Source organism: Camellia sinensis, chromosome 4 (assembly GCF_055761805.1).
Source record: "Camellia sinensis isolate YWXY chromosome 4, ASM5576180v1, whole genome shotgun sequence".
Lineage (NCBI taxonomy): Eukaryota > Viridiplantae > Streptophyta > Magnoliopsida > Ericales > Theaceae > Camellia > Camellia sinensis.
In genome coordinates this window covers 168,845,432-168,854,972 of record NC_138964.1, presented here as the reverse complement: position 1 = coordinate 168,854,972, position 9,541 = coordinate 168,845,432, and the positions used below count along the sequence as shown (strand labels likewise).

At 39.2% G+C, this 9,541-nt stretch overlaps 1 pseudogene across 1 annotated transcript; it reads left to right on the top strand.

Annotated features, from left to right (window-relative positions):
* Positions 1–6,244: 6,244 nt before the first annotated feature.
* LOC114302864 (proteasome subunit alpha type-4-like) lies at positions 6,245–7,240 on the top strand (annotated as a pseudogene). Its single transcript, XR_014327893.1, has one exon. The product of XR_014327893.1 is annotated as a proteasome subunit alpha type-4-like (transcript).
* Positions 7,241–9,541: the final 2,301 nt, after the last annotated feature.

Below are 9,541 nucleotides of genomic sequence, written 5' to 3'. Positions count from 1 at the left end.
CCACGGAACCGCGTCCGGAAAACAACAGAACAGTAAAGGGATAACTAGGATCGCTATAACCTCCCCCCCTTAAAGAATTTCGTCCCTGAAATTAAGGATATGCCAAAACACAAGGCCAACTGATCGCACAACACCAACACCCGAGTACTAGGAGAGGAACTATTCTCCCTACAAACCTTCGATTCACTCTTACCAAGGAAGAGACTAACCAAGGGAACACGTTCCAAACGACAACACTATAGGCACAAAAGCTACAACAAAACCAACCCTTCCGAGACAGTTTACCAATAACTGACCAGCGCTTCAAGCTAAGTCACTACTCAACAACCATAATTTCCAATAAAAGGATAATCACTACAAATCTTTTACATTAATATAAGGAAAACATTTTCTTGCTCATGAGACATTTCAAAATAAACCTTGCATTTTCAATGCAAAACTCAAAAGTTTTGTAAACATTTTTCACAAATACGGTGTTATCCAAAAACACATAACCATCCACAGTTTATTTGCCAAAAAGATTCATTTGGAATTCCTCAAAATCCTTGAATTAAATCAATTTCTCAACAATGCCTTTAGATGGCCCAATCACTAGAAAAATTTGTTTTCCATTTCTTTCCAAAGAAAAACACTATCAACAATCATCACTCATACAGTGAGGCCAAGCCAACACAAAACATAACATTTCTATAATGATAGTTAATAGAAATAACAATTGTGCTATCAACACACAAGGCATAAGAAATTCATGATTTTACAATTTCATTCCACCTTCCTTCACTTAATCAATTTAAAATCATAAACATGGCTCAGAACCTGGCCAACAATTCAAAAGAGATCATATCTCACATCAATAATACCTCCTTAATACACAAATGATACACATTTTGGTGCTGTATCAATATAACATAGAAACACTTCTATACTTCACAATTGATAACGATATACATTTTAGTGCTATATCAAATCAAACAAATCCAGTTTAGAGGTCCATCCCCCATCTTCCAATAAACCGTGGCGTACATCCCCCATCTCCTCCCACACAATACAATGTATATAAGCAATTATCATATACAAGTTCAATCAATCAATACAAAACTTGATGTATTATTCCAACCGTCAGATGCATTGACATAACATGTTCGATTAGTTTCAGTTTTCCCTAAGCAACATACAAGTCTACAATGAATGAGACTAACCTCAAGGTGACAGATGCCAACCCAAAACCCCATACCAAAAGCTGACTAATCAACTCAACAAACAACCACTCTCAGTAAACCACACACTGAAGTGCCACTAATCCCAAATACGGAGTTCCCCACACAAACCCCAAATTTTGGAATCTCAACGGATCTCCTAAAATCAAACCACATCACACTGTGTCTAAGGAAATTACTATCCCCCCTCTCTCATGGCTACTTAGCAAGCCTGCTCATCTCCTCGACCGAAGACCGACATGGTAAACCTCAATTACAACAACCCAATCACGAAGGACAATTTGACCGACGCTATTCTCGTCACCCTAGAACACAACCTGTTCTTCCTCTCAAGAACGCTGCTAGAATCCACTCACAAACCATAACCAACAATTGATAGCCAATCACAATACGAACACTACACCTACACAACCGATGGGGTCACCACGGACTCATAAACTAGCAAAGCCCAAAACACTAATCAACATACAGGTACCAAGCAAGCAACAACGTTAGGATCATTGACCCCTTTAACAACTTCTCAATAGAAGAAAGAGGATTCGAGATTCCATACATACTTCCCAATACATGAGGGTTAAACAAACAACAATATGCATACATAAGCGATACATAAACATGGTGCCTCAACATCCAATAGTACACCGGTCAACAACGAAATGATTCACATAATACATCACCGGTCAATAACACAAAAATCCCCTCCAGGGTAATACCATAGGACTAACTAATAAGTCGCCCCTCGCGAGGCTCTAGAAGCCTGGCCTGCCCGTTTCTGGTACCGACAATGCCCTTGACTGGACGGGTACAACTGAGTCTGACTGGGTTTTGAAACATCCGAAGAATTTACACGCAAAGGACAAAAACGTCTACCATGGCACAGCTGACCACAAACAAAACAACCACCAGACCCCCTACTCTGAGACTGGTCTGAAATCTGCATCTCCCCGGACCCCCCAACAGAAGAGTCCGAAACCCCAGGCGAAGGAAAGAAATTAGCCCTGACTGAGCATGTTTCCGCCTCCACCCCTTACTGAGCCTAGAGCGCTTAGGAACCGTAGGACTTACTGAGATGGTCTCTTCCTCATCCCGACCATCACTCACAACCATGGCCTCTACATGGGCCGCTGCCTCGACTAAATTATAATAATCCTTCCAAAAGGATCCAGCTACCTTCTCCCGAATATTGAAACACAACCGCCTTTCAAACTCGTAACAACGACGCTCCTCTGTTGCCACCAACTCTGGAGCAAACCTCGACAAACTAGTAAACCGTATCTCAAATTGTGCCACAGGAGTATCATCCTGACGCAACTCAAAAAACTGATCCCTCAACCTTTCCCGAGCAGAATGAGGGAAATACTTGGCCCAAAAGGTCACGGTAAAAGCAACCTACGTGCTACCTACGGTATTCTTAGCATACTTCCACCAATAACTTGCATCGCCCTTCAATTGAAAAGTCGCCAAAGAAACCCTCAACTCCTCCTCTTCGACTCTGAGCATATCAAGAGTCTTGGTAATCTGTTCCAACCAACTCTCTGCCTCCAACGGTTTAGCCTCCCCCACGAACTCTGGTGGGTCGGAGCGGAAAAACTCCTTAGTAAGCTTGAGAGTATGCCCGTTGCTGCCCTCAGTGCGAGCTAGGGCGTCTTGCACTGCTCTCACAATCTCACGGGCGACATCCTCGCCGACAGCCGATGCTGCAATGGCGGGTGCTAAAGGAACTGCTGTGCCCCTACCGATACCCCTACTACTCAACTGTCCTCTACTTCCTCGTGTAGACATCCTATAAAGCACAAAAGCAAATACCACGCTTAGTGCACAACACAATAGCCTTCTTCGAGGCACACTCTACTACTAAGTCACAAGATATACATCAGTATTGCATATAATCATCTAAACATGTAAACACATAATCGAATCAAGTCCACAAAGATAGCCACTCATCCCGGAACTCTCAAGGAATTCCTATCAGAAACCACGTTGATCAGGCTTGTTTCCGAAAGGACCTCAAAGCAAGTCTACCGGCTATGAATACTATCCGAGAGACTGAATCCCATGCTCACATAAATGCAACACACAAGTCCTAACTTTCATGATATCTATATGCAACGTCCTCACTATACGTAGTAAACCCACTGTGGTAAAAACCACTTCCCACGAGCCCAAAGTATTCAAACCCGGCTCGTTCTGATACCAAGTTGTCACGCCCCACTTTTTATTACTCGGAGTATTACCAATTTCATTTACTTAATTCCATTTCAGAGATAACATGCGGAAATAAACTCGTATATTCAACTCATAGAAGTGAATAACATTGCTCTCATTCGTATGCAAGTAAATACAACATGAGTATAATAAATAAATTGCCTTTGGACTTACATCATTAACAACGAATCAAGAAGAAGGGTGCAACCCTTTTACACATATGGCATTCCGCCCATATAAGAGAGGCCCCGTGGCCAACAAATCAGAAGACCCAAATCTTGCAGCACATTCAGCTCAACACCTGAAAAAGATTCAACAACGTGGGATGAACATATAGTCCAGTAGGGATCTCAACATGGCCCTCAATAATAACAACATACAGATAGCTATGTCATGAATACCCAATCTCATACTAGAATAGTAATGTGACAGTTTATACAAAATATACATAAGTATGAACTTTTCTTGAAAACAACCATTTCAATCAACGCCATAGGCGATTCAATTTTCTTTTCTTTTCATTAATCCCCGTTCACAATCTTTCATAACATTAACACTACCTTAGGAAATAAATGCACTAAGCCCACTACTCTCTTCCATTTTCCAAACATACACAGATATACCTTTTTAAAACATATATCTTTTTAAAATATCCACTCTCCTTCATACTTTCCAAAAGACAAAAAAAGACATTTTGGCTTCTTCCCGATACAATCAAATCTATACATGCACCGTTATAAAAGGGAGATAACAACTCACCAACATGCATAAGACAAACCAATGAGGCAACTCGGTCCTCCAAAACCGTAATCAACACAATCCATGATATTCCCAGACACACTGAAACATCAATAACAAAACTTTGCTCTACTAGCTATGTGCGTAGTAAGCCAAAGATACACCTCTCACAACAACATGCCAGTTTACCAGGCGCTAGCTGGAAGGGTATAGTGCCTCGATTCTCAGCGCAGCCAGTTCTCCAGGCGCTAGCTGGAAGGTCACGGTACCTTTGATTTTTAGCGCAAGGTATAACATCACCAACCCAACACAACAAGACACAATCAACATGTATAACACATATACACAAACCATCAAGATACAAGCAATGTGTTAAAGTATATGAACACATAACTATCTTCTCCTGAGCAAGCATACATATATAATATATCTCAACACTTCATCACATACGATGTTCCATCAACAATGGTATAATGCATACACGACAATTCAACACAACCGTGTCATCCTCCACCGATGACCAAGGACACAACCTCTAGATGCAAATATTTAGTACATCTATTAAAGACTCAATTATTATGAGACCACAAACCCAACAACAACATTAACATGGTAGTTAAAGCTACAATCCTTTACATGTGTGTGTTCAACACTCAAGAAACAACAATCCAATTTTCATTCGTATTTCAAAAATACTTTTCCCATTTTACAAAACAAGTTTCGTTTCCTTTTGTTTCACAAAACCAACTCCGTCCCTTTTGTTGTCGCAAAACCAAATCCGTGGATAATAAAGTCATAACTCATATTAGTCCATTATCTTCATTTCAAACCCATTCCACAACCATGGTTAATCCCTTAGGCATTAACACCTTCACCCAACTCACAATAATAATAGAGATTTCCAACATAGGTTAACTATCATCCATTTTAACTTATCAATCAAAATATAATTTAGGGCTTTTTCTTCTATAAACTACAACATGCTAATTTACACTCCAATTAGCCCAAAACAACCATCAATGATAACATAACCATTTTTCAAACACCTAACCCTAGGTTCCTTCTCATGATTTTAAACAAATCCAACATGGATATGATTTTCATGCAATACAAAATTACCACATGTCTATCTATAGACGAAGTATTGAAAAAGAATAAGGAAATCCCTATCTCAAATGTAGAACCCAAGGAGAAGAAGAGCTAAACTCGGAAGTGCTCCAAACACCAAATTTCTCGGATAAAAATATAGCCCTCAATGATCAACACACTTCTTACAAAGGCTCAAGGTGAGGAAAACACTCCTACTAGATCAAACCCTAGAGAGAAGTTAGGTTTTAGAGTGAGGAGCTCTCAAAAATCGGTTTTGGGAAAGTAAGAGAGAGAAAGGAAATGTAAAAAGTGATTTAAAATAGCCTAGCTGCCAACTGATATACGACTCTCCCGGTCGAGCGGAGAACACAACGCTCGAGCGTCAAGGACAAAAAGCTAGGTACGCTCGAGCGCAAGAAGGCCCGCTCGAGCGCCAAGACACAAGAATAAAGTACATCCGCTCGAGCGCGAAAACCAGTCCGCTCGAGCGTAGATTTCTCCCTCCTAAAACTTACACCAAAAAGTACCACCCGCTCGAGCGCTAACAAGCCCGCTCGAGCGCGACCCGCTCGAGCACAAGAAACCAGCTCGAGCGTAAAAAACACATCTGCAGAAGTTTTGCAGAGGCACGAAATACTAAAACTATGAAAACCCCGCTCGAGCGCAAGAAGACCTGCTCGAGCGGACCATTCAAAAACTGGGCAACAACAATGGGAGCTAAAGCTCTACCAACCTGAAACAACCAAGCCCAACACATTCTAAAACTCAAACAAAAGAGTTTAAAGGTTGACAACACGATAGGTACAACTACCAACTCCACGGAACCGCATCCGGAAAACAACAGAACAATAAAGGGATAACCGGGATCGCTATAAGAATATATTAGATACACTCTCAAAACATTTTAAATGATAGTTCTTCCCATCCTTCATTTCTGCTTGGTTGCTATGGAATTCAGTACATGGAATCCATTTTATCCTGCATCTGTAAAATAAATCTTCAATGACACCGTTTTTTTTCTTTCTGTCAGACTAATCTATTGAGATTCCACTCTTGTATTATATGTTAGATGTCTCGAAGGTATGACAGCCGTACAACAATCTTCTCTCCAGAAGGTCGTCTGTACCAGGTTGAATATGCAATGGAAGCAATTGGAAATGTTGGGACTGCCATAGGGATACTATCAAAAGATAGGGTCGTACTGGTTGGAGAAAAGAAAGTCACTTCCAAACTCCTACAGACCTCAACATCCACCGAGAAAATGTACAAGATTGATGACCATGTTGCATGTGTCGTGGCTGGAATCATGTCCGACGCCAACATCCTCATCAACACAGCCCAGGTCCAAGCTCAGCGCTACACGTATGCTTACCAAGAACCAATGCCAGTTGAATAGTTGGTTCAATCTCTATGTGACACCAAACAAGGATACACACAATTCGGTGGGCTTCTACCATTTGGTGTATCATTTTTGTTTGCGGGATGGGATAAGAACTACGGGTTTCACCTTTGCATGAGTGACCCAAGTGGAAACTATGGTGGTTGGAAGGCTACGGCAATCGGTGCTAACAGCCAGGCTGCGCAGTCGATGCTTAAGCAGGATTACAAGAATGATATCACAAAAGAAGAGGCGGTACAGCTTGTGCTAAAGGTGCTCAGTAAGACTATGGACAACACCAGTCTTACTTCGGATAAGCTTGAACTGGTTGAGGTTTTCCTCTCTTCGGGGGAAGTGAAGTACCAGGTTAGCTCTCCCGAATCTCTTAGTAAGTTGTTGGTGAGCTTTGGGTTGACCCAACCCACCGCGGAGGCGGCATGAATTACTGTTATCTTGATTCAGACCTATGTTTCTAGACTAGTTTGAGATCTTACAAAGACATGATGTGTTGTGTTGATCTGATACAATTGTTATTTTTATGTTTGAAGTAGCGAACTTTTCTTATTCATGTATTGAAACCCTTTATGGTTTATTTGCAGCTTTCTTGGATTATCTGTTTGGGCCAATTCTTCTGTTGACATGCTTTGTCTTTCAATGATTTTGAGAATTTTTGCTTAAAAATCAAGTTATGCTTCATTTTTCTAGACATTATGCGAGTCATTTTTTAACTTGTACTGAATTTTTAATGTGCTAAAAAGCAAACAATATTTTACATATTCTTTAGCCTAAGTTTTCAATCTAGATTAATTGGACAAATCAATTACTTAAAAAATGTCTACTAACAGATACATAAGCCAATTACTTTTTCATCAAGACAAGTTTTCTTTTAAAACATATCTTACCAAAATAAGATCTCAAATTGACATCTTGATACACCGATTTACCATAATAATAAATAGAGTCAATGGTGACTCCGCCATGGGAAGAGTCTTCCGTTCAGTCGCCCCTCTTGTCATGGGCTTATGCACTCCACGACTTTCACAAGCCCGGTGAAGAAATTTAAAAAATAGGAAGTTCTTGGGTTTCCTTCTTCTCATCTGGGAGCTGGGACTAAAACAATTCATCCCACAAGGGGTACACCAGGGAAAGGAAAGCAAATTCTTAAAAAAGCAAGTTCCGACAGATTCTTAGGCTCTATCTTAGGAATATCTTACCAAAAAAATATATACAAGATTTTACAAAAATCTCAACAATACACTTCTTTTACTTTACTTCGCTTTAGTACCTTTTTCTTTTGAACAAAATTTTCACACAAAATTCTTCATAATGGGACGTAGCCTAACTCTAAACAACAATGATAGGTGGCACGAAAAAATATGGCTCGAATGGCTCGAAACACCAAAAACGACGTCGTTTTGGATGTAAAACGACGTCATTTTGACACATTCGAGTCATTCGAGCCATAGAAATTTAGGCCACCAAACATTTTCCAACTCTAAATACCAATGGTGACTCCACATATCAAAACTCCAAGGAGCTTAGGACCTCATTTAAGAATTAACTTTTTTTAGTAATTTTTTGATTTTTTTTGTTAGATGAAAAAAAAAGGTAAATATTTTGAGAATAATTTTTTTAATTATATAAAAAATTGAGATGTTTATTTTATTTATTTATAGTGATGATTTGGCTTGATAATATTAAGGGGTTGTTTGGGGCATCTTAAATAAGTGTATTTTTTGGCTTTTTAGATTAAAAAGTTGAGGGAAAAAAATAGTTATTTGGGATAACTTTTTGACTTTTTAAAATTGAATAAATTAGTGTATAGGATAAGATTGGGATAGAATAGGTTGTACAGTTGGATGAATTAAGGGACAACGTGGGATATGTATAGGCTAGGAGATGGTTCCATGCTTTTCAGGCATTGAATTGGAGGTGTTGTTCGGCCTGTGAGGGCCCACCACGGGTCCCGTTTTGTTAATAAAAACCGTTGAATGTGTAGAACTCGTCGAGTACTATATGTTTGTTAAAAATCACATTGATCGGACATCAATAGCTATCTGATCGGATTAGTTTTTTTTCAACCATCTACTATAACACCATCCATTTTTTATACAAAACTGATTTGATCATGTAGTTAGCGATATCCGATCAGCGTGATTTTTTACAGGCATATATAGTACTCGACGAGTTCTACATATTGAACGGTTCAGATTTTTAACAAGGACCCGTGGTAGGCCCCCACGGGCCCAACCTTACCCTCCAACTTAATGAATATATATATATGTAATTTTCTTTTTTGTTCTTTGACAGACTACTTTTTGACATAAATTCAGTACCTGTCAACTCGTTGGTTTTTGTATTAAAATATTGTGTAAATTAATTTTTTTTATATTTTTAATTTGTGAATAGTGATAATTTTATTACTTTTTTAGTAATTTTTTGACTTTTTAAATTTTTCCTGGTATGCCAAACTAGGCCTAAGAAAACTAAAATACAAAATATCACTACTTAAATAAGTTGCATGCCAATCATCATTACAGCTATTAGATTGAAATAAATTAACCAAAATTTATCACTAACATTGTAAAAATTTGTAACTTTCTCCACAAATTTTTTTCACTTTCTTGTGATTGAGAGGTGTTCATATAAAAATTTGTTTTATTCATGGATAATGTAGAGATTTGAAAATAGAAGGAAAAAAAGAAAAAAGAAAGAAAAGGTAGGTAAAATATAACTAGGGGTGAGCAGCGGATATATCGATCCGCCAAAACCGACCGAACCGAATCGATCCGCCGCATTTTGGACGGATGCGTGATGACGAGCGGACGGTTGCGGATTGATTTTTTCCAATCCGCCAATTTGGCGGACAGATAGCAGATTTGAGGTTCCTTTGGCCGCAACCGAACCGCCGAAC